The sequence below is a fragment of the Trachurus japonicus genome, chromosome 11, assembly GCF_045865225.1.
Source record: "Trachurus japonicus isolate A0001 chromosome 11, Traja_1.0".
Taxonomy (NCBI): domain Eukaryota; kingdom Metazoa; phylum Chordata; class Actinopteri; order Carangiformes; family Carangidae; genus Trachurus; species Trachurus japonicus.
The window spans coordinates 11,064,743-11,090,886 of NC_140917.1; the positions used below are offsets into that span (position 1 = coordinate 11,064,743).

The window sequence follows — 26,144 nt, forward strand, 5'->3', positions numbered from 1 at the left end:
AGAAAGAAAGAAAGAAAGAAAGAAAGAAAGAAATGATTCCTATATTTATTAGCTTTTGTTATGATTAGTAGAAGCACTACAATTACTACATCATTACATCACTATTGTTAACATCACTCTACTGCTCGCTGGTCTTTTCCTCTGTGCAGTGTGCACTCATTTTCTCTCTCTCTCTCTTATTCTCTCTCTCCTGCTTGCACAGTGTCTCTCTTCTCTTTCTGTCTGGTTGAGCCTCCCACTTTGAGTCTGGGTTCTGGTCAAGGCTTTTTGCCTCTTATCAGGAAGCCTGAAGAGCTGGCATCTTGAGTTGAAGACATCTGGACCTCTTTTAGGTTCTTGAGGACATTTCATCTCATCCTCTCATCACAAACGGCTTTGTCAGCTCTAAAGACTGATGGGAAGTCCCAGGTGTTCGGTCTTTAGTGGGGCTGTGGGTTTGGAAGTGGCCCGGGCCCCCGAGAGCTGGCGGCGGCCTTTTGAAAAGAGCCTTTAGATCATTTCTGTTGTGTTTTGATGCTATACAAATGAGACTTCACTTGACTTGACTATGTGAGTATAATAATAATAATAATAATTGATCATTGACCTGTTGTTACACTTAGATGGTGTTTGCTTCTTTAAACCACAAAATAAATCTTCCTGAGGATCAACACTTCAAACAAAACAAAGGAACAGTGTAAAATAACAGGGCTCGTAAATCTGCAGTCTGTTGTGCAACGCATCCTTTTGTGTGTACTTTTGACAGTTCACACAGTGATCCCACAGTAACACGTCCTCATTACTGAGGCACATGATGCTCATTTCTCTTCTAACAATACAGTTAATAGTCAGTTATTTATCAGTGATTATGATCCATAACAAAGAAGGAGCTCCTGAAACTGCTGCGATTTGGTTTCCCCACGTTGATCAGACAGTCACTGAAACAAAACATCAGTAGCTATGGTTCCATCTACTTGTCGGTCAAACTATCTTTAGATCGCTAATACTATTAATGCAAATAAAGCCATGGAAAGTGCGTTTTCATCTAAGAGCTTTAAATTAAGTAAAACCCTGTGCGTAATGATGCCACACGCTGTTTTGCGATCAAATTGATGCATCAAATAGATTTCTTGCATTTTAAGGTGTTTCCATTCATTTTTGCACTGAATCGCAAAACCAAACACACAGAAGCCACAAGTGTGACGAGCAGCTGCAGTCGTCACCTCGGAAAACCACTGATCGATACAAACGCCAGCCATGGATCGCATCTACCAACAAAGACCGCACAAGTTATACATATGCTTACTGTATGTGCCAACTTACCAAGCGATCATCAGTAGACGGTGGCTTTCCTTGTTTATACCTGCTATGTCTTTGAAATGGTGGAAATCCATAGCAGAACTGACATAAAACATGATCGTAATCCACATTTATCTGGAAAAACAACTGTTTCCATCACCATTTATCACCATTTATCGCATTTATCAGTCAAGAGTAAATCCAATGAGATTGACAGTACAAACTTTTTGTTGATATGCATGACATTTAATCGATTTTTACTGTTTCCAAAGGCATTTTTTTAAATTAGAAATAACTTATTGTGCATAAAAACGTGTGAATGGAAACATACAGTAGTGTGAACACAAACTGGATCAGAATGAAGACACAATTCATAAGTGTCATTTATTTTTATTTAAATCCCCTCTTTATTGTAGACTTTACAGTAGAATGTATAAATCTATAATTAACAACATTTGGTTTTTAATGGTTTAACTGAGTCTCATAAAATACAGATGTTCATGTATTGTGACCAGATGTGTCCTTACATCTGCTCTAAACCTGTTTGAAGCCTCAGACCTGGTTCTGGTTCTGGTTCTGGTTCTGGAGAATAAAGGTTCAGTCCTCACAGGTGTAGAAGAATCCAACGTGTATGTGTGTGTGTGTGCACTGTTGTTTGTCATGATGGCGGCTCCAGTGTCTAATACAGCTAATAACACACACACATATACACACACACATAATGGTGATGGTAATGGTGATGGTGGCTGATGATTGTGTGTGTGTGTCTGTGTCTGTGTTAGACTGTGTGTGACTGTGTGTGTGTGTCAGGAAGAGAAAATGGGAAACACAAGCAGACCATTAAGAGACTAATCAACTGGCTTTTTTTCTTACTAATTATACAGAGCTGTTTCAATTACACTGCGGGATCCCACAGCACGAACACGCACGCACCCGCACGCACGCACACACACAGCAGGTATTCACACCCTTTTATATAAATGTGTTGAAAGTCACAAATGCTCTTCATCTCTCTCTCTCTCTCTCCCTCTCTGTGTGAACCTATCTCGCTCAACGCCATTTTTTTCATTGGAAAATTTCAGAGGTGGAAGCTCTTAAAACGACTGCTTTTCAAACACACACATGCACACACACATGTACACATACACACGCACAGCTACGACGCCCAGGAGTCTGATGAAAGTGGGTGAAATTCGTTTAACAAGTGTCTACTCGTTAATCAATTAAATGTTAATTAAGGAGCAGAGAGGTGTCTGGGGTCCAGATAAACGCTCCACTATGGATCCACTCTGCGTCTCTGTTGACTTTAACCTTAATGAGATTATCTTTCAACTTTAATTCCGCTCCGGCGTGTTTACGCAGCAAGGTTAAACCCACACTCAGACGCGAGCCTCCATCACTCACGTTCGCGAAATGCAACCGTGACGCTGTTTTCTTAGTTTAAAAACTGTATAAACAGCAGCGCAGAGCGTTCCCTCCTGCAGCTGCTGCACGGATAATGGGAAAAAAACACACCCAGATCCTCTGAGCGCGTTTCGGCGGTGGAGCCCTGCACCGTCGGGGGAAATCAAGGCGACATTATGATCTGCATTATGACAATATCTTCACTAAAAAATGCACAACAAAGCTGAAGGATTTGGTGATGATAAGAACGAGTGCTCGGTGATGCAGCGTGACGTGATCGAGCAGAAGCCGAACCTCTAACTCTCGTCGTTGTTTTTTCCGTCACTTAAATTAACCCAGAGTAAAGAGGATGATTGCATGTAGTGAATTTAGGGTGCACTCACCCTAGGGGCAGTTGTTCCATACCTCGCTGAAGCACGAATGCCCCGGCGCTCACTTACATTTCCCCAAGCCCAAGTGAACTCAAGCATGGTTGATTGATTTGATTATATGCGGTTGCAGCAACACAATGTAGAACAAACCCAAAAACATACGCATGGTTTACGATACGATACGATAAACTTTATTGTCCTGCTCAGGGAAATTTGTCTTGGGCTCTGTAGCTGCGCCATAAATTCCTTGATGGCCACAATGACAAAAAACAATACAACCTCAGCCATAGCAACCCAGCAAACACAAAACATAACAGCATTGCACATATTCCATAACACAGTGGTTCCCAACTTTTTTGGCTCGTGACCCCATTCTGACATCACAAATTTCTGGCGACCCGCGTCAATCAAGATGCTCCAGCTCAGATTTTATATGCTGCATTTTATTTTAACTCGATTAATATTCGAGAAAGTGAAAGTATACAGTTGTTGGGGTTTTTAATCATAATTTTAAAAAGAACAATAAGTTGTTAAAAAAATATTTTTATCAGTCTTTTTTTTTTTTTTTTAATCAATTACTAGACATTCCTGGTGACCCCATTTGAATTCCAGGCGACCCCACCTGGGGTCCCGACCCGAAGGTTGAGAAACACTGCCATAACATAGCACATACACCTCATAAATTCACCATAGTAAGAGCACTATAAGTATTATTGCACAAACTCAAGCAGTATTGTTTAAGAAATTTGATGGAAGTTGGAACAAAATAATTCTTAAAATGGTTGAGTTTACGTCATGACTTTGTTTCGAGCATTGCGTAGGTAACCCTGCTTGTGCACATGCGTGACCAGGGATACCATGCTCATGCAGTCTTCCTCCAACCGTACTGGGCCAGGGAAGTGCATCGTACACAAGCACAGTACACTTGCGCTCACACTAGCCAAACAATCTGGACTTTAGGGGGCAAATGTGCTTGCCTAGTGTGAGTGCGCCCTTACATTGACTCATTTATCAGATGCTTTCACCCTGTGAGGGACATGAAAGCTTGTGTGCTGTCGCAAACCTTGGTGTAATCTATTTGATAAGTGAAGGAGAGCAGGTAAAGAAGTTGGAGGTGTAAGGACAAGAGGTGCTCTCACAGACGAGATGATTTATCTACCTTCAAGAGATCCTTGAAGAGAGATAGCATTCAGTAGCTTGAACCAGAGATCAGAACAGTTTGCACTAGATTGCAGGGACGGTGATGCCAGATGACATTCCTTCAAGAGACATAGTGGCTGAAAGGGCTGAATGAAGTAGATGGGACCAGACCCAGAAGTCTCCCTGAATTTGATCTGGAGTATCTAGCTATTTATTGTTCTTTGTTGTTTTCTCTTGCTCTTGCATTCACACTTTTATTAAAGTAGTACATCAAACTAATGTGTGGGTCCCTGTAGACTTGCTGAGCTCATGTACTGATTGGGTAAACACTTAAATACAACAGAAAGATGCAGAGATCTTCTCCTGGACATGAAGTCCACTGTGGTCTGAAGGTAGTCCAGGTGCACAGCAGGAGATAAAAAATGTGGTCACTTATCACATCACTGAATGTGTTATTCAAAGGGAAACAATTAGAAGAAGTCCCTGTCAGAACCAGGAAGGTGTGGACTAAATTAAAGTGCATCTCAGCTTGAAATGGGAACAGCGTGAGCCCGGTGATTTGCCCAAAGAGCAGCACCAGAAACAAAAGCTTTTATCTGTCCCCCAGGAGCTGCAGAGTAACAATTCACTGCTAACTTGTAATGCATTCAGCAGCAGCCGTGCCCTCCACAATGACTTCTGCACAATAAAAATCAATATTTCATTAAAGCTTCTGAATCTCTGCAAAAAAAAAAGAAGGTTCAAGCATTTCGAACAAAGGTGCTGCCTTTAATTGTGGCCTCCGAGGTTGGAAAATCAGGAGTTCAGCCTTATAATAAGAGATGGCTGTTTAATCAGAGTCTCACAGTCGGTTCAACACATCACAGCGTGAATCAGAACAGACAGTAATCATCGTCTCACACTGCAGCAAAGAGACGCAACAAAATTTAACAGGGATGTAGGCTACCTCTTAAGTCTTTGAGGGTGGACGTTATACTTTAGGCCTGGACCATAGTTTAAAGGGATAGTTCAACATTTTGGCAAATTGGCCCATTGCCACAATCCCTATAATCAGAGCAGTATAGGTTTGTTACCTTTATTTGTCAGTGTAAGCTATTTTTAGAACGGCGGAGCAGAGCCGCAAGCTGCTCAGAGCTATGCTACGGAGGCTAATGGGATTTCTTGGCTTTCCTCATCAGACTCATCAAATACACAATCCAACAACTCCACAACGCTCTGGTGGACAAGTTGTGACCTGCACATTCACCATGCTATGAGATAATAACAGAACGTTACGAGACAGAGTTGTTTTAGAGGTAAATTCAGAGACTGCTTGCTGAAAAACTGCCCCCAACAGGAACGCACATCAGCATGAATTTACCTCGAAAACAACTCTGTCTCGTATTGTTATTATCTCATAGCGTGGTGAATGTGCAGGTCACAACTTGTCCACCAGAGCGTTTTGGAGTCGTTAGATTGTGTATTTGATGAGTTTGATGAGGGAAACCAAGAAATCCCATGAGCCTCCGTAGCATAGCTCTGAGCAGCTCGCGGCTCTGCTCCACCGTTCTAAAAATAGCTTGCACCGACAATTAAAGGTAACGAACCTACTCCTAAAACTATAGGGACTATCCCTTTAAAGGACTGTGGATGCTCGAAGGAAACGGCTATGTTTAAGGAGGAGGACGGTACTGTTCTGAGATCAGATGTAGGGACACCGATCACTTTCACTCCTGTATCATTGTAATTGGTGTCTATTTTTAGCTCTACCTGAGCCAGCACTGCTTACCCTGATGGCACGGCACTGCTTTGACCATTATTGGATTAGTGTCAGGCAAGGTGGCGACGGGATGGTGCAGCAGCAGCCCACAAACCCATCAGAAATATACGGTATGGGGGTGACAAAGTTACATCCATCAGTGAGCACATCAGGCCACACACAGAGCTAACAAAACAAAAGGATACAGCGTGTTGTTTTTATTATCCATGACTTTGAATAACTTTTAACCCTGTTGCTTAGACTGTAACCATGTAACATAGATTGTCAATGTTGAGGTGCTTATTTTCTTATTTTTCCAAGCTATTATTTATATAGCAACCATAGTCCACCATTATCAGTACAGTCTCTGAGTCTTTTAGTTTACTGTAACCATGATAACCAAGGTCTGGTATGCCTATGCCTGTCACCATAGGGGGTGTGGTTTCCATTCACTTCAATTCAGTTTCATTTATACAACGCTAGTTCATAATCTCAAGGCACTTTACAGGGTGAGGTGACCTGAGTTTATTTTAGAGAGAAAACCATTATGAATTGATAGCAAGGCAAAAATTAACCCCTTTGTTAACTGTTGTTGTTGTTGTTCGCATTATTAGCCAACACTAGCTGATAAAAACTCACTAGCCTACTATGATAGTTTACATGTGTCTACAGGTAGAAGCTGCACTATAGTGAAGTTGCATCCAATTTAAGTACAGAATAACAAGAGTAAGTGGCTCATGAACAATGCAATGTACAAGTTATAGAGTAGCTAGGCTGTGTAGTGTAGATGCACGGAGCGGCCATTTTGGATTGCGAGCTCAGGGTCACTTCAGTTCTTCCGAGTGTCTGAGTTACAACTTCTGGTGATGTGACCAACTGGGAACTTGGAAAGTCTGACTCCCAAGTTTAAATGTGAAACATCCGGCAGAACTAGGCTAAGGATGGGAGGGGCCATCCGCCTCAACCTGTTGAGTTTGAGAGGGGCAAGCAGGAAGTTAGTGGGCTAGAATGCTGGATGGCATTGTGAAAACAGTGGTAATAACGGCTGTGAAGTGATACTGTAGCCATCGTAGTTTATGACAGACAACACTCCCGTGGGTCGGGTTGAGAAAGACGGATGGAGAATGAAGAATGAGTGGAGAGTGTTTGAAAAGTTCCTAGTTTCTTCGTTTTAGAGCTGAGTTACATTTGAATCCTCCAGGGACCGAGCTGCAAACAGCTCCGAGCCACTTTACACAAGGAGGAGGGGGGGTAAATGTGTAATGTTGTCTTGAGCGTTTCCACAAGATACTTCCAGTGTGATGTCTAAATGAATTCAACTCTCACTGCTGATGTTTTTGAATCTTGACACAGTTTTGCAGTGATCACAGACAAACACTATGTTTCCCCCCAAAAATATGTATTTTTTTTTGTTTTTTTTCCCTGTTTATGTAAAACAGTGGAAACATGAGTGTTAATTCACTGGAGGTTGTTGAGCTCATTACAGAGTAAATGAGGAGCCATTAGACGGAGAGAGGAGTGAATCTCTCTCCCTCTGTGATCTCTGTTTGCTCTTTTTATTCACATCTGTGCTGTTTAATCAGTTCATCCTGAATACCAGCTCACGTTCAGACCACACACACACACACACACACACACACACACTCTCTCGTCTCAGATATGCCTGATTAATATTTCACTTTCTCTTTTGTTCTCTCCACCTGTGCATCAGCTCCTCTTTTATGTCCTCAACGTCCGACCCCACTTGACCCCGTCCTTTTCTTCGTTCCTCCTCCTCCTCCTCCTCATCCTCATCCGCTGCCGCTTCTCTCCTCTCAGACCTCCACTGACCGTCTCCTCCTCCACACCTCCTGTTTTCTCATCTTTGATGTTGATTCTTTCTTTTTTCCTTCCATTGTTGTTTCTGCCTCTCCTTCATCTCAGACTCGCCTTGTTTTTCTCACGCTGCCTCCTCTGTCTGTATCCTCTCTCTTTCTCTCTCTTTCTCATTTGAACTTGTTTACTCCTAATCCTCTGTCGTCTCCTCTTCTTCCTCTTTCACTCCCACTCCTCCCTATGTTTTTTTTATCCTCCTTTATCATTTATCAGTTCAAACAGTTCAATTTTAAATCTCTTCCTCTTCTCCTCACCTCTGCAGGTCGTGTCAAGGTGACAATGATGCTGAAAATATCAACATTTACTATCTCTCTCTCTGTCTCTCTCTGTGTAGAAAGCAGACCTGGCGGTGGCCGGCTTCACCATCACCTCGGAGAGAGAGAAGGTGATCGATTTCTCCAAACCCTTCATGACTCTTGGGATCAGCATCCTCTACAGAGTTCACCTGGTAAACTCACTTTTACAGCATTTTTCTAAAACTTTTCAACAGGAAACTGGTTTTACATGAGCATCCTACACCATGCCATCTTGACATGGGTTATTTTGAAAGACTTAAAAGAAGGAAATCTTTATAGTTACAAAAGCTCAAATGTTCAACTGTTAATGGACCTATCAGGTGTAAGGATCTCCAGCTAGACTAAGACGACTCTACACCATGGATCCAGGTTCCAATGAAATGTATTGATGAATCATATAGTATGTGATATTATATATATATATATATATATATATATATATATATATATATATATTTTTTTTTTTTTTTTTTTTTCCTTTTTGGACATTTGGGGAGTTTATTATGCTGTTAAATTCGAACCTATGCCTCTGTTATGAGGATTGAACCTAAACGACTGAAACAAGCCTCATGGAGACATATACAAACCAGAAATGTGTGAATCTGTCTCTCCTCTCTCTGTGGCTCTCAGCTCTGAGCCCATTGAGCCAAGTCATTACAAACGCTTCATATGTGTATGTATGGTTTCATTAAAAAAAAGTTGGACTGTCATTTCCAAGAAACAAACAGGCGGTAGTTCACATGTTTGGGACTATTTTCAGTGGTGGATTAATCTTAGTGACTGTTTGCAGCAGCAGCAGGGTGTGTGTGTGTGTGTGTGTGTGCGATGAACTACAGTGTGTGTGTTTATGGTGATGCAGGAAAATGTCACTGACACAATGAGACTCACTGATGTTTTTTAATGAGGCTCAGAGGAACCAGATACATCAGACTGTGATACTCCCACAGATCTTATTAGTAGGAGGCACTTTTGGTCTCTTCATGGGGTTTGTTGACAAAAACAAATATATGGAACAACAGTTATGCTTTGATTTTAGTAAAAAGGCTCACTCCACTCCAACCCAACTCTGTGTGCATGTGTAAAGTCTAAGATCTTTAATTTCAGCTGATGAAAATGCGAGTAAAGACAAAAGTATTGCTGTTTTATTTTTGTTAAGAGAAAGAAATGATGAAGCACATCGAGCTCTGCTGCCAGTGTTTGTTGTTATTTGGGTGAACTGACCCTTTTAAAACAGAGCTTATGAATGAATCAGTCAGTGTTTGAAGATGCAGTTTACGTGTCGCTGCAGCCCGCAGAGCCGACACAAACAAACCCAACAACAGGCCGCTTGCACCTGTTGACATTTCCTCTCTCTCTCTTTCTCTCTTTCTCTCTCTCTCTTCTCTCTCTCCATCGGGGCCGTCGGGTCCACGGACTGGGAGAGAAGCTGCTTCAGTCTCAGCAGCAGCGGCCGCCTCCTCAGCAGGAGCGACGCTGCTGGAGGCTAAAGCAGCGCCCCGGCCGCTCGGGTCGCTCAGTCAAACTGTGAGTTCAGGACCAAGCAACAGCAAATATCCCTGCGACCGGAGAGATCACGCAGGGAGAGGAGAGGGGGAGTGGGGGGGCTGGGGGAGCTGATAAAAGCAGAGCTGAGGACACAGATGGAGGGCATGTTTCTTCCTCTTCTTCTTCGTCTGCAGAGAGGGGGATATGATTCACTTGGGGAGGGAGGGACGGGAGAGGAGCTGTGGCTCGAAAAATATGAGTTTTTCGGCCTCTGGGGGAGGATCGGTGACCACCGCCCTGACTGGAATATGAAACCTCCACTTCCTGTTCGTGCTCAGGTTTTTCGTATATTTATACAACCAGAGGAAAAAAGTGTTGAAATTCACCTGTAAAGAAGTTTCACATACTGCTGCCGGGATCCGTTTAAATACAGTATATAGACTCCTGTGTATCATGTGGAGAGAAAAAAAACCCAAAACAAAACATAGAGGTGATGGACAAATATGAAGAATAAATACCTGCGAAAGTGATGCAATAAAAAACAATAGTGCTGCAAGAAGCTGCTGTATCGCTTTGAGTCTCGTAATCTCTGCAGGTTCTTCACATGAAAGCAGGAATAAAAGTCACAAGGGACTTTTTTTTGTCAAAATCTGAGGATGCGGAATTTAAAAACATACGTGTCCCGCCGCCTTCAGGTGCCGCAGGGATTTTAATGAACCGAGGGGGGAAAACTTTTTCTTACAGTTTTGGAAGCATCTGCGGAACGACAAGATATCGGATTTGCCGACGTTTCCCGTCGTGAATCGTGAAACTTTTATATTTGATTCTCTGCTGCATGGACTGGTTGGAAGGTTTTTAATTGTTCATTGGTGTTTGTCAGACCTGGACCTGAGACAGGTTTTCAACCCGACTTAAAATGATCAGTTGTATCACAAAAAACAAAACATTTGAGCTCTTATGTCACAAAAATTTATATTGGTATTATATTTGTCTAGAGATATAACTCGACTGGAACAACATCTGCTACACTGAGCGCTGGATTGTTTTACACTAATTGTCTGAATGAAGTCCAGGATTTAATTTATTGGGCTTTATCCTCCCTTTATTTATCTCTCAGTTTATCTGTCAGGGACAATACATGAAGGCGCTGTTAAATCTAAATAAAGAACAAGTCATTTATTTAGTGTGTGTAGCAGTTATAGCTGTGGCTAATTTGCAGTCATTGTCCCCCGGTCAGGCTTTTAGGAAATGACACACACACACACGATATAACACTGTAGAATAAAAACTGACAATGAAAGCAGATACAGACAAGCAGATTGATAAAAATGAGAATAAGAATTAAGAACACCAGCTGAAGTAACACAAACACAAGGAAAAGAGACCTCAATTATGCTTTGCTATGTAAAACATGTAATTTAGTCTTTAAATCAGCTTTCTATAATATTTAATCTCTTCTATTTGTTCTATTAACTCCCTGAAATTAACAGTTAAATCTCTTATTTGCCTCTTTAGGATGCAGTTTAACTCAGATGATGCTCAGCTGTAGTTTCAGCACCACAGACAGTTCCGTTTGCACCGTGACAAACTACTGACACCTACAGGAGTCTCTGTCTGATTTAACCCAGGATCCACATCTTCTATTAATACATGAAGATAAATGATGCCTGGGCTGTGACGGTTTAAAGCACTGAATTGTGGGGGCACTAAGACATGGTGGATTGGCCCAGAGGAGCAGCATTGCCCCCCCCACAGGGGATGTATTAATAGAGCAGGGTATGTTGTGGCAAAGTCAGTCATGCTGTCAGTCCAAAAAAAGCTCAACAAAAATAAAATCCCCCCGTCGCCCATAAAGCAGATCCCTGGAGACCTGGATGATACAGGAGACATCTGTAAACCTGAAACCTGGACATACGCACTGTATTATTGTTATTGTTACAGTGATAATCTGGAATTGGCAAGATTTTAATGAGATTATATTATTATTATTGTTGCTGTTTCCCATTAGAAGAGGATTTGAGACGCCTCCAAATCTCAGTAAATGTCAATGGGACATTCATTTGTTTGTCGTTGCCATTAAGACGTAATGATGTGTGTCCGTGGAGGACAGAGTGATGCTGAGCCGCAGACACTGTACATCTGCAGCTCATCAGTATTCACCTCCGCCATCTGTCCTCCATGTTTGATCCAGTCCACTGTCAGAACCTCGGCGTATTGACTCAGCGCTCAGTCAGCTGTTCAGTGTGTGTGTGTGTGTGTGTGTGTGTGTGTCCGGTGGCGTTTCAACTTTGTCACTGCTGTTTATTTAAGGATTTAGTCGTCAGAGAGCACTTTTTTTTTGTTTTTTTTGTTTCTCACCATGCCTGCAGATGGTTCAGACTCTCACAGCGCCGCCGAGCCCCGGAGCAGCCGCAGGTCCAGACCGGGACTTCAGTCTCCTGATCCGGTCTGAACCGAGGCCTCATTAATTCACTCCACTAAACACCAGGCTGCTGCTATCAAGTGCAGCACCAGTGACCATTATGCACAGTAGATAGACTGACTAACAGGCCATTGCTGATGATGGTACACACACACACACACACACACACACACACACACACACACTAATCCTGTCTCCTAGAAATTACAGCTCTATTTAACAGAAGTGCTACAAAAACATATACTTGAAAATAATGAGGAAATGTTGTGAATTTAAAGTAAAAGGTTCTCATACAACATGTTTGTTTTTCAACTGATCATACTGAAGAAGTTTACAACCTATATGTACAGTATTTAAATTTAACCTGAGCCTCCATCTTTTATTGTAAACATTATTTCAACAGATTGGTGCAGGGAGGAGCTATGTGAAATGAGACAAGCCATCAAGCCACCAAGCAAATCAAATTAATCAAAATATCTAAACTAAAGCAGTGATCAAAATTGAAAACTAGATATATAATAGATTTGTTATATAATGACAAACTCAAACAACAAAGCCCCAGCGACCTAACCATCATGAGGTCCAATGAACAGCACTTATTCCAGACTTTTCTAGTCTAATCAACCACTCCAGGCACTAGAGGCCACCTGCCACACTCATGTTCAAGTTCAAGTTTATTTTTCATTTCCATAATAGTACATTGTACAACAAGTGCAATGAAATTAACTGAATATGCTCTGGGCTCCTCTTGAAATACAATATATTAATGGAGATAAATAACCTAGAATGAAATGGCATATAAAAGAAAAAAAACAAACATCATTATCATCATAAAAACATATCAATAATCCTCAGAAAGGACTCTTATGTATGCTACACGCCACAGTCACATTCATGGAGCAGCATCAGGACCATCCTTGGTGACTCAGTTGCTGTTAATGATTGTAACTTCATTAATTAAAAAGAAACATAAAACCGTTTCCTGTGGACCAGATGCAGCTGCAGGTGACGTTACCTATATAACATATTCACTGTTTCGCTTTAAAAACCTAACTCACTCACTTCCCTTCAGTCGTGTTTATTACAAAACGCTCATTAATGAATTTGCCATATGGAGAACCAGGGGGGCCTTTAGGGGCCCCTCGCGGTCTGGGCCTCGTCCCGTGGCAACGCTCTGCATATCTGAAGCGCATACAGTACAAGCTCCTGAATGCACCACGCAAACCAACACATTAAATCTCCTAACTACTCTGTGACTCCCAAAGCAACTGAATAAACAATAGGATTGTGTATGGAAGTATAAAGAGCTTTATGCACATTATAAAAACACACACACACACTTACACACTTGCATGCAGCATGTATCTAAATAGCTTGCGAGCAGACTTAAAGATGGTAATCTATTTAATTGCTCAAGCTGTTGACTTATGTACACACATTAGTGAAGTGCCATCGTGTTTATCAGTGTTCTTGCCCCCCGGTGCTGAACGGTGTAAATTTATGTCTGCTGCTGCTCCCAATTCATTAGTGCTCAATGTATTATCACTTTGCTATTCACCGCATCTGCAGCACAACAATTTATTACAGCCAAGTACGAGGAGCTCTGACATCATCACCGTGGAGATGCCAGCTGTGACAGCTGTGACAGCGCCGTCATTGTTGCTCCCTCAACGGTGACAGCGTCATTGTTTTTGGAAGAATCTGTGGAGGTTTTTTTTTTTTTTTTTTAAGAAGCGAAACATGATGTTACTCACTGAGGGTAATTAGACTGACAGATTAATACAGACACAAGGGGTCATTCAGGTTTCACAGTTATTGATTGATGCTGTTTAGTCTTTTATTGCAGGGATCCTTGTGTATTAATATTTCTGTCATCACAACTGTTTTAAATTCAACTGCTGGACTTAAAGGGGACATATTATGGAAATGTCACTTTTTGACGGCTCTTTAAAGGAGACATATTATGCCCATTTTCCACAAATTAAAATAGTTCACAGGTGTCTTAAAGACATACCTGTGACATGCTTTGGTCAAAATACCCCAAGAATCAAACATCACAGCTTTTTTCATCCGTGTTCAGAACGGCTGGTTTCAGTGCCTGTCCCTTTAAATGCAAATGAACCACTGCTTGCCCCGCCCCTTCTAGCAATCCCAGGTAGGGGTGGGGTTATGCAAATTGGAAAGCTAGTTACATCACTGGAAGACAACTGAGGGAACAGCTCGTTCCCACATGGATTTCAACCTAGGGAGTCTGCACATTACAGATTTTTTTTTGTGACGTCTCACATTTTGGGGGCCGGAAGGCAAGACAAACACCCAAATATATGTTAAAGAGCCTTCAAAAAGTGATATTTCCATATTATGTCACCTTTTAAGGAGTAGTTGTATGAAAACTGTAAAAACACAATGTTGTTTTCATTCAGTTTGTGTAAACAGGTCAGGTACAAGCAGGAGGTGCGTTCAGGGTGTGTCGACCTTCACCTTTTTAATGGTTGAAAAATGTATCGCAGCACCAGGAGCATGGTTCAAAAGGGTTGCACTTAGTCCTTTAATTAATCATGGCTGTGTTTTGGGTGCAGACCAGGGCTGTGAGCCAGTGTTTTTTTCTACTTCATTAGATGGTACGCCAGAACATAATCAAAGGCTAATTTAAGAAATTGTTTTGATAAAAATGCAAAGCTGAATCTGCTTTTTTGTTGCTCATGTGTGGTGCTGTGGCCCACGGTCATATTAGTCTGACTGATTTACTGCACTGGTCTTATTTTTTTTTTTTCATATCACACAGTTTCAATCAAGAAACAGAACCTTTTGAAGTTCCTGTGAGAACTTTTCAGGGTTAAAGCTTGAGATAAAGCATTAGCAAATGGATCCAAACCAAACATCCCCCTGTTGAAATTTGTATTATCAATGCCAAGTTGCACAACCCCAGTGTGCAACGGCCATGTTGTACAGGTGTTGAGGTGTGCGTGGTTGCAGTGTAGCTTGGTGCTATTTTCAGGTGGTTTAATAACACTATTGAATGACGCCGCGACCTGCTGTGGAACAGCCGCACAGTGGTGAAAGTGGTACGGTTAGTCGCGCAATCCCTAACCCTCAATTTCAGACCAACACACCCACTGGCACTCAGATGGGCGCTTCTGCTATTTAAATAATAGTCACTTTGAAACGAGCTAAAGACACCTGGGTTGTGCGGCACCAGGTGTTGAAGAAGAACCCATTGACTCTGGGGCGCCGTATAACTAACAAATCTGGTGGCCCTCTTCTCATGTCATTCCCATTTCCTGTCTCTCTCAACTATCCTATCAATTAAAGGCAAAAAGCCCCCAAAATATACAAAAGAAAAAGAACCCCTCGACTCACTGCAGTCTAATTTGTGAAGAAAACATCACAACATGAAGCTTCAGCTTTGTTATTGGCTGTTTCTTAGTGAAATGCATTGGGAGTTGTAGTTAACTCTACCAGGGGGGTTCTTGTTGATTTAAGTCACAAAACACCTGTGATTTTCCCAGTCCAGTGAGTCTACGTAAAAAGTTTTTACTTCCAGGACCAGGTTTTGTTAATGCATCTCCATCACTTTAGGACATTTTAAAGTTTGTTTTTATAAGTAAAAGTGAACACGTTATTGCTGATATTGTTTCTTTTTCTCTCTTTGGTTCATCTCGGTTGGCTTCAGGATCCTGTAGCAAGAACCTTAAAGCTCAGACAACTACAGGGAAAGTTATTCAAAGAGAGCGTTGTGAGTTTTGGTGATTGACTGGTACCTGATGGGCTACACAGCCGAGGTGTCCCCGCTGCAGCAAACTCACCTTCATGAGTCAGCGTCAGGTCAAAAGAAGCTCTGTTGACTGTGGCCGTCGGACCTTCATCTGTTACTCTTCGTGTAGGACACTAATGTAGACGGAGAATCTGCAGCAGCTTTAAGGACAAAAACATCCAAAACACAGCGACCAGACGTAGCAGGTGGTTCAGGGTTTGTTGAAGAGATTACTTTCGGCTGTCGGGTCAAAGGAAATCCTCCACAGTCTTTCAGCTGTGGGATGTTGCTTTTATACTTTTCTGTACAGTTTCAAAGAAACAGAGCAAGTGAATTGGACATAAAGAAACTTTTTTTTTGTATGTTCACTTGTAGTAATGTTGAAAATATATGGCTGGTAGTAGCCTACTCTTTAGGTAGAGCCACTTGTGATTTGTTAGGAACTATTTACAGCGGCGGATTAATCCACATTTGTTGCTCTATTGAGTTTATATGGTAAATGATTGTGTGTGTGTAGAGGTAAACCAAGTAGCCTAATTCTAATTTTTAAAGTCACAACCAAGTCTTTAAGTGTCTATTGTGAGTCTGATGGAATAGGATACAGGAACATTTGCAATGCTAAGCTAGCTACTCATCAGTAACAGTTGGCTAATATTAGACAAAGCTGTTTTTTTTTTTACTGTTTTTTAAAAGACAGCTTTCTGGCTACCAGTTTTTTGGTTAGCTGTGTCTCATTGTGTTTTTAATGTTTGCAACATTTAGCATGTTCAAATTATAGCAACCAAAATACACAGATACTAGCCTCAACATCCCAACACATAACTCCCCTTTAAACACCAGTGTAAAAGACGTTTTCCTAAGTGTATTTTTCAACTGCAGCTTCAGCTCTATGAGACTGACATCGGCAGGGAAAAATGTGAATAGTTGTGTTTATCGTCTCCTTTAAGAGCATTTTGAAATGACTGGAGGCTGCATGGGGAGAAAGCAAAAATAAGAACGAAAAAACACTGTAGCATGTGAAAGAAAAAGCTTTATAGATTCAAAACAGGGCTGATGGGAGTCGATGGGATGCACCTGCTGGCACCTGCCACCCTCTCCTTTAACGTGTGATCCAGCTTTATACGTGGGGCGCCGAGGAACAAAAGCAACCTCACATCAGATAATCTCCTCCGCCCTTTGCCAAACCTCACATGGTGTTCTTTTAAATGAGCCAGAGTGGAGAAAAAAAAAGAAAAACACAGGAATAGAGTTGATTGCCTCCATTACAGCTCCAGTCATCTGCTTTAATTGCGTCCAATCTGGGAGTTTCCTCAACTCTCTTCGCTGCCAAATCCTTTTTTCCAGGGGACGACGGGGGGAGAAGGAGGCATCATAAACAGCAGGGAGGGGAGGTGATGAAATGGGTCGATGGGAAGCCACTCGCCGGGGAACATCAGCTTACAGACATTAACACTTGAAAAGCTTGTAACTGCAGTTTACTGGTTTATCGTGTCTTTGTTGTTTTTATTCCAATTGCAGGTTTACGTGCTGAGAAAATGTGACAAGCTGAAGATGGGGGGGGGGGAATGATCCAATTCCGACACTGTAATTTTCCAAAATACATGGCTGTCAATCTGAGAGACAGGGTTGTGTTTCTAAGCCTGAGACGTTGACAGTTGTGTGTGCGCAGCAGTGACTGACAGATGGTTATTATCACAATTCACCACTGCCAGCTGCAGACATGAGAACTTCCACTGATGTTAAACTTCATGTTTTTCCACTTAAATTCAAAGTTCAGAAGCAGTGCTAATCAGTAAATACACATGACAGAGTGCAGAATTGTGCGTAAAAAAAAATAAAAAATCTGCCACCTACCCTGCTGTCTGCTGGCTCGGCAGAAATTCAAGATCCACCAAACTGGGCTTCAACAGTGAGAGGGGATAAACTCCGGTCACAGTTTATGTCATGATAACAACCAAATCCTGTGAAATTGTTAAAGAAACTACTGTTTCTCTGTGTTGATGCTGGGAAATAGAGAAATGATTCATCCTGATCCATTAAAACACAACGTCGTGGCCCAGGCCAGGGCCGTTGTATAGGGGAGAAAGGTGATGATAATTCTAGGGGCCCAGCGCCCAATAGGGCCCACAAAAAACCCCAGTAGTCTAATCTTTGTATGACTGAATTATTCTGTATAAGACCCTGACTAATACTCATAGCAATGCTGCATTAGCATCAAAACAAAGTAGGCTAAATAAAAAATGATAATACATACGTAGTCTTAGGAAAAAAAAGTGGAAAAGTCAGGGGGGAGGGGCCCACTTTAGTATTCTTTCAGGGGGGCCAGAATTCCTAGCAACGGCCCTGGCCCAGGCTGCTGGTGTTTGGATGCAAGTCTCTCAATATGTTGCACATTAGTTTTACACATAAATAAATAACAAGTCAGTCATTTATAAGCATTTAAAAATGACTCATGAGCATTTTCTGATCTGAAATTGTGTTGTTTGTGTGAAAGAAGTGGAAAAACAACCCGCTCTCATTTTCATGGAGACAAGAAAACGATCTCACCAAAGGAAAAACAACAAGATAAATAGAGTATCGTTGTAATGGTTACGAAATAAAAACATTCACGTCTGCTGTTAAACTTTAATAATATATTTTTTTTGTTTTCGTGTGTGTGTGTGTCTCAGGGTCGTAAACCAGGTTACTTCTCCTTCCTGGATCCCTTCTCCCCGGCTGTCTGGCTCTTCATGCTGTTGGCTTACCTCGCCGTCAGCTGCGTCCTCTTCCTCGCCGCCAGGTAACACACCTGTCTTTATGTGTGTGTGTGACTAAAGCGTAAAATACCAGAAAATCTGAGTGTTTGGTTGATAAACATTTGGCTGTGGCTTTGATAAAAGTTATAGCTGATAATGAGTTTTGACGGCAAAATGACACATCATCTGCTGCTGTGGTTTGTTGTTGCTTGTGTTTCTATCTCAGTGAGTGAAGCTCTCTCGGCCACTTTGCTCTCTCTCTGCCCATAATGTTAAAATGAACATTAAAATGACTCAGTCGAACGGTTTAAAACTGTAAACACAGTCATTATGTTGTTTCCTTTTGTGTTTGATGTCTGAATGAATCTCCGCCTGTTTCCTGCCTCTACACTTTAACTGTGTGTGGGAAAAGGTGCATTCGCTGTCAGGGAGAGAGCACTTTGTAAAGGCAAAATAAAAATGCTGTTAGCTTGTATTTGAACTGTAAAAGATTTGAATTTAAGTGTTAGTGATAATGGAGTCTGGTGATGTTGGATGAAGGATTTCACTGTGACCTCTCCTCTGTCTCTCTCTCTCAAGGCTCAGCCCCTACGAATGGTACAACCCTCACCCGTGCCTGCGGGAGCGACGGGACATCCTGGAGAACCAGTACACGCTGGGGAACAGCCTGTGGTTCCCAGTGGGCGGCTTCATGCAGCAGGGCTCGGAGATCATGCCCCGGGCTCTGTCCACACGCTGCGTCAGCGGAGTCTGGTTGGTACCCGAAAGTTTATCATCATCTTGTTTTATCTGCATCTTCTCATGACGTTTCCCCTCCTCCTCCTCCTCCAGCGTAGACAGGATCTAATCCTACGTGGTTGGTCGTACATGTAGCTATACCTGCCTCTGACTCGCCTGCGCTCCCTGCAGAGTCGTCGGTCGCTGCTCAAGTTCAGCAATTAATCAGCAAAAACGCAATTAAGCAGATGAAGTGTGGGTGTGAAGTGAAGCAAGGTCAGCGGCAGAGTGTGAACGCACCACGTCGAGGAGGGAGTGAAAGTTTGGAAGAAAAACTAACAAGCCTGTCTGTGGTGACAGGTTTCACAGCCAGACACGTGTTTACAGTCATTTGTCAGTAAAAAAAAAAAAACTGAGCTGAAGATGAAGATACAACACTGCAGCTCACTCTCTCTCACACTAAGGTTTTGGTTGGTATCCAGCAGGACTGAGGTGGAGGGTGTGAAGGAGGAGGAAACAGAATCACTCAGTGTTTTTTTTTTGTTCCAAACCTCTGACTAGTTGTCTTTCTTTACTTGTGCGAAAAAGTAAAACAGGTAAAAGGTTACGATACGGTACGGTACGATACGATACGACACGACACGACACAATACGATACGATGCGATACGATGCAGTGCGATGCGATACGGTGCGGTACGATGCGATACGGTGCGGTACGATGCGATGCGATACGGCATGGTACTGTACGATTCGATACGACACAATACCATACGATACGATACAATACGATACAACTTTCCTTATTAATTATTCAGGGAGGGACCAACCAAAAAAAACAACCAAAAGTCACCGAGCAGGGCGTTCAGAATTGAATAAAACATATATAATGTATTACATTTAGCATTAGGCTAATTTTTGGCCCGAATACAGTCTATGGCCGGGGCACACATTTATTTGTAAGAAGTTTAATCAGTGCCAACTTCTAAATGAATGTATGCTCCAGATCCTGCTCTTTCCTTCTATTCTTACTCTTTTCCTACTCTTTAGTAAGAACAGAACGATATGAGAGTATTTTCCATCTTTGCAGAGCATAAGATTTGTTCAAAATTAAATAAAAGCCATGTAGACGCCTGTATCAAATATAAGCCGGGTCAGTTGAAGTAGCCCGGGCTTCTATTTGAGAAGTTACAGTAGACTATTTTTGAACACAGGATAAAAGAACAAACTAAACAACAGCAATACTAAACAAAAGCTCATAATTAAAAAGGAAATCCCTCTGCTCCCTCAGGTCATTTTGTCATTTCCTTTTGTGAAGTCAGAATAAAAGGACAATATAATCAAAATCCACTTCCTGTAAAAGCTTTTATAAGTCTATCAGCGTGTGGGCGTCACACTTGGATTCCCTGCGTCCAAGAAATTATGTTTCTATGAGTCAATCACCTCTTTTATCAGCATTAAATTGCACCTGTTTATCTTGGCAGGAAATAGAGCGCATGTTATGCAGCTGATTGGCCCGATCAGATGTCTATCAAAGACTTAAAAAGACAAGATGGCTCTGAGCCACAGTTTGACAGTTTGATAGTTTGAGAGTTAGTAGAGGCTAGACTTTTCATTTTCTTTACTGGTCACTTTTCACTCTCTTTGTGAGACAGGAGCTAGGCTGAGGTTTGATCACCTTTGGGCAGGTTTGGCCTCCGTCCACCTCAAAGCGATGAGACGCTCTCGTCCAATAAATAAAAGACACCGGCGGTTGATAAATGGAGTGATTTGTTTGGTTGGCTGTTTGGGATTTAGAGTTGGAGATGAGGTATTCCTGCTGTGTGGTACTGTAGCGTCACACACTTATTTTATAGTGACCAAGGCAACAACCGTCACCGGCTTCAGAACAAACTGGTACAAATCAAAATGTATAGTAAGGAATAAAAAAATAAAATAAAATTCACAACTTCTCAAGGGAGGATTTTCTGAATGAGACAGGAAGCTGATCTGACCTCGTCTTCAGTACATGCAGATGCTTAAATATCCTCCGGTTGCACAGATACAGTGACTGAAGTGTTGAGGTGAGTGATGCTCACATGGCCGCCGCTCGCCGCATTGTGGAGAAAAAGTGTGTGTGTGTGTCCCTCCTCCCCTCCTCCCTCCTCCTCTCACTCCCTCAGGAGAATCAGCTGAAGGTGAACAGATGGTAAAGAGGCTCTTGTGTGAAAATGATGATGTCGCTTTCTCTTCTTGTTTTATGTTCATTGAACCTCCTCACCTCCTCATGTCCTCTCTCCTCACATCCTGTCTCCTCCTTGCATCCTCCTCACCTCCTCTTTCCTCCTCACATCCTCTCTCCTCCTCTCTACCCTCTCTCCTCCTCACCTCATCTCTCCTCCTCACCTCCTCTTTCCTCCTCACATCCTGTCTCCTCCTTGCATCCTCTTTCCACGTCACCTCCTCATTCCTCCTCTCTCCTCCTCATGTCCTCTCTCCCTCTCAACTCCTATTTCCTCCTTACCTCCTCTTTCCTTCTCACCTCCTCATTCCTCCTCACTTCCTCTCTCCTTCTCTTTCCTTGCCTCCTATTTCCTCCTCAATTCCTCTTTCCTCCTCATGTCCTCTTTCCTCCTCACCTCCTCATTCCTCTCTCCTCCTCACCTCCTCTTTTCTCCTCACTTCCTCTCTCCTTCTCTTTCCTCGCCTCCTTATTCCTCCTCACCTCCTCTGTCCTCCTCACTTCCTCTCTCCTCCTCATGTCCTCTCTCCCTCTTACCTCCTCTCTCCTTCTCTTTCCTAAACTATCTACAAATATTTCCCTCCGTCCTCTTCCTGTCCGTGGAGATGTAAATCACCATTTCTTTCCCAAAACCCGTCTCCTCTCTCTCTCTCTTTCCCCTCCACTCCCGTCCTGTCCTCCCCACTCCCTCCCTCCCTCCCTCCCTCCCTCCCTTCCTCCCTCCCTTCCTCCCTCAGTCCCAGTAGCTGCAGTGAGACAGATGGTGGAGTGACACTGGAGGGACTGGAGAGGCCATCAGCATCTTTTCTCCGACAGCTCTCGGCCTCATCGGGCACTTAGCCCCGTTAAAAGTCATGATGGCTGTGGCACAAACTGTAAGAGACTGACTGACTGACTGACTGACTGACTGACTGACTGACTGACTGACTGACTGAGGTTGTAGGCTGCAGGCACGCGACTGTGGTGACTGATCTGTTTTCATTAGACATCACAGTGATGAGCAGAGACTCTGTATGTGGTGTACAGTACGTTTGATTTATTCAACGCCAATGAGGGGAGCTCCTCTCTTCACCTCTCTCTCTCCGTTTACCTCCATCCCCTCCTCTCCTCCTAATTCCCTTGCTCATCACTTCCGTCTCATTTCCTCTGCAGCGGAGACATCCTGTTCGTCTCTGCAGCAGCGAGTTCATCTTTAGGTTGATGATTTTTACCTAAAACTCCTGACGTTTCCTGCCGAGCTCTCCATCTGTCTCTCTCTCTCTCCTTCTCTCTCACTCCCTCGCTTTTTTCCGCTCACAGCTCTTAATGAACAGAAAGGGAGAGGGGAAAATAATAAATAAGAGAGAGAGAGAGAGAGAGAGAGCGAGTGTGTGGAAGTTTGCCGGGGTAAATAAAGGTTAACGCCGCTCTTCCTCTCCGCTCCTCTCCTCTCAGGTGGGCCTTCACCCTCATCATCATCTCGTCCTACACGGCCAACCTGGCGGCGTTCCTCACCGTCCAGAGGATGGAGGTCCCCATCGAGTCTGCCGACGACCTGGCCGACCAAACCAACATCCAATATGGCACCATCCACGGGGGCTCCACCATGACCTTCTTCATGGTGAGACCCTCAGTCCTTTTCTTCTGACTTGAAACAAACTATTTCTTACTTGAGTGGCTCTCAACCTTTTCGGGGCACTGTGCTTATTTTTTCGCAACCCTGAGGAGCCGCTTGCCACCCACCACTACCAATTTGACAGAAATACAGTGGAAATAGTCTTTTTAATTGCATCATTGCATATTTGTTAAAGGGATACTTCACTCAAAATCGATAATTCACCAATTGTCTATGAAATATCCAAATACCTCCAAATACGACCTCTATACTGCTCGTCCATACTGACGATACTGAAGTGTCATGAAAAAGTTGTTCAGAAAAATAATTTTATCTCTGTTTTTAGCCTTGTTGTAGCAGTAGCTACCAGTGGCTCTGTTGATGTTTGTGCATGTTTGATTTACTGCAAGATGTGCATTCGTCGTTGTAAACCATTGGATGTATGATGTAAACACGGAAGAACATCTCACAGCAAATCTCGCGCAGCCACTGGGAGCTACTGCTACAACAAGGCTAAAAACAGAGATCAAATTATTTTTTCCCAAAAAACTTTTTCATGTCACGGCTTCAGGACACTTGGGTCAGTACGGACGAGCAGTATGGAGGTATCTGGATGTTTCATAGTGTGTGTTTTGGACGATTCAAAAGTGACCACAATCTGCTGCCATTATATGAAAATCCATTGCCAGCCGGACCCCCCCCCGGAACTCCAAAAGCGTTTTGATAAAGGTCCCCAAACCCTTCCTTGGCATGACAGTGAGTAGACAATTGGTGAATTATCGATTTAGGTATCCAATTGAAGTATCTCTTTAATGGTTAGGAAGGCAAATAGATGATTTCAATGCTGCACACCATCTTTCTGTGTGATATTTCAAAATAAAAGCCCAATTAAAAAAAGTAATGGAGACTATACTGAAACGCTATGGAAGGGTTGGGGCTCATATGTGAAAAGATCACAGGAAGTCTAGACTTTGTAGTGACAGTGTAATGCAGTAAATTTAAAAAGACAAGAGAGAGTGAATCAAAGCCATCAAACTGTGGTTTCTTGTTAAAATATGACCAGTTTCCCATTAAAACAGATGGGATTGGGAAAAATGCCTTAGCTTAGCTCCTGCAGTTTAGGCAATAATGATGGCTCCGTAAAATGAAAAATGTCCGTAAAGGTCACTCAATAAAATAATATTTTATACACCATGTACCGCTAGGGGTCCAAGTACCCTGGTTGAGAAACTATGTCCTCCTTGACGTTGTTTGTGCGTTGTCTTTCCTGCGTCTCGTCCTCCAGAACTCGAGGTACCAGACGTACCAGCGGATGTGGAACTACATGTACTCCAAGCAGCCCAGCGTGTTCGTGAAGAGCACCGAAGAGGGCATCGCCCGCGTCCTCAACTCCAAGTACGCCTTCCTGATGGAGAGCACCATGAACGAGTACTACCGCAGCCTCAACTGCAACCTCACGCAGATCGGAGGTCTGCTGGACACCAAAGGCTACGGCATCGGCATGCCTCTGGGTGAGTGGACGGACGAGCCGACCCTGATTAACGAGAGTCAGACTGGCAGTCAGGAGGCTGAGAACAGATCCACCAAAGCTACACGGCCTGTTTTATTTCACAAAAATATACAAGTGACAGGAGATCTTTGAAATATTTTTTGCAAAGATAAATCAGCCACGAGTAAAGAGTCATTCTCAACACCGGCTGATTTCCAGCCTCAGGCGAGAGCGCACTTCAGCCGTTATTTGACCGACATCAAAGGCCCGACACAAAGCCAGAGCCGAATGATGTTTCTGTCTTTTTACTTTGCTGTAACAAACACACACACACACACACACACACACAGTCTTTGCTCTGTCTACACAATGTGATGCGTTTGGATTCTTTACCTGGATTGTCGGCGGTGTGTAAAGAGCTTCCTGCAGAGCGATCAGGCCTGTATAGGATTCATCTCAGGAGTCGGAGCAGATTGGGTTTGTACAGAAGCCCTGACGAGCAAATGAAGTTTATTTTCTATTTCTTTCCAGAGAAAATAAAAACTTTAAATGATTCTATCAAAAAATATACGTATATATTTCACTTGCCTTTCAGAGCTTCTATAGCTTTGAGCAACACAATCCAAATAATGTTGCTATTTGGAGACGTGATCCACTGGAGTGCTTTACTGACAATGACATTTTTTACTTAACTTTTATAGAGATGCGACTTTTATCCTGAAGACTTCTGGGCAAGAGTCTTGGTTGTTTGTCTCTTTGTCTTTTTTTTTGCTGCTTTTTGAAAACCACCACAAAGCCTGGAGGTATTTTTTTACTTGCATATGTGTTAGAGAGAGGTGTAAAGCTCTTACAGCTCCCTGCTCGTCTGGGAAACACTGTTTGTTGTCGAGACGTAAATCTGATGTTGAACTCCGAGCTTGTGAAAATCAGAGAGTTAAAGAGAACAACAGTACAAACATTAAGGTGCCAGATATTCCACTTTTCTTGGATTTTGTTTTGGAGTGTCGATCCATAAAAAAGATATTTGTGGTTTTAATAACCAAAAACCATCACAGGGTAGTTTTACAGCTCTTCCCTTAGCCTCTATTAACAACAGATCAGGGAGCCAATCGGAAAAGAGAAGGATCTGAGTCTGTCCTCTGATTGGATTGACTTTTTTTTTTGAGTGAACGCATACAAGATTTTTAGGCAAACACTCAGGTGGGCGGGGCTTGGAGCATGGCTGACTGGTGACTGCTTTGTTGTGACATCACAAAGTTACAGGAAGTCCTGACAGCTCATTTTAAGGCTTATTTTCTTAATACTGTCTGTGTGCATTCCCCTGTGAACTGAGACTCTAATGCTTTCACAGTATTAATGTAGAACCTAGACCTGATTCATAATCAATAGAGACGTGCAAATCTTCTTTTATACAACATGGGACCTTTCACATAAATTACGAATGACTCAAAAACTGTATTTCCCTGAGATGAGTGCTGTAATTCCTCACGGAGAAGAAGTGGAAACATTATCCTGGACGTGTTTAGTCAGCTGTCACATCACATCTTGTGTGTAATTCATTGAGGCTGTGTTTCCTGCGCTCCCGTCACCTTGTGTGTCGGTTCGGTTTGCAGCCGTTAACCGGGTC

The 26,144-nt window shown here is 42.7% G+C and overlaps 1 pseudogene across 1 annotated transcript in view; it reads left to right on the forward strand.

Annotated features, from left to right (window-relative positions):
* LOC146978260 (glutamate receptor ionotropic, kainate 5-like) overlaps positions 1 to 26,144 on the forward strand; it is a 206,216-nt pseudogene that overhangs the window by 169,057 nt on the left and 11,015 nt on the right. The window contains exons 13-17 of the transcript XR_015037067.1: positions 8,141 to 8,254; positions 18,433 to 18,542; positions 19,078 to 19,251; positions 22,869 to 23,034; positions 24,314 to 24,539. The product of XR_015037067.1 is annotated as a glutamate receptor ionotropic, kainate 5-like (transcript). The remainder of the gene's footprint in view (positions 1 to 8,140; positions 8,255 to 18,432; positions 18,543 to 19,077; positions 19,252 to 22,868; positions 23,035 to 24,313; positions 24,540 to 26,144) is intronic.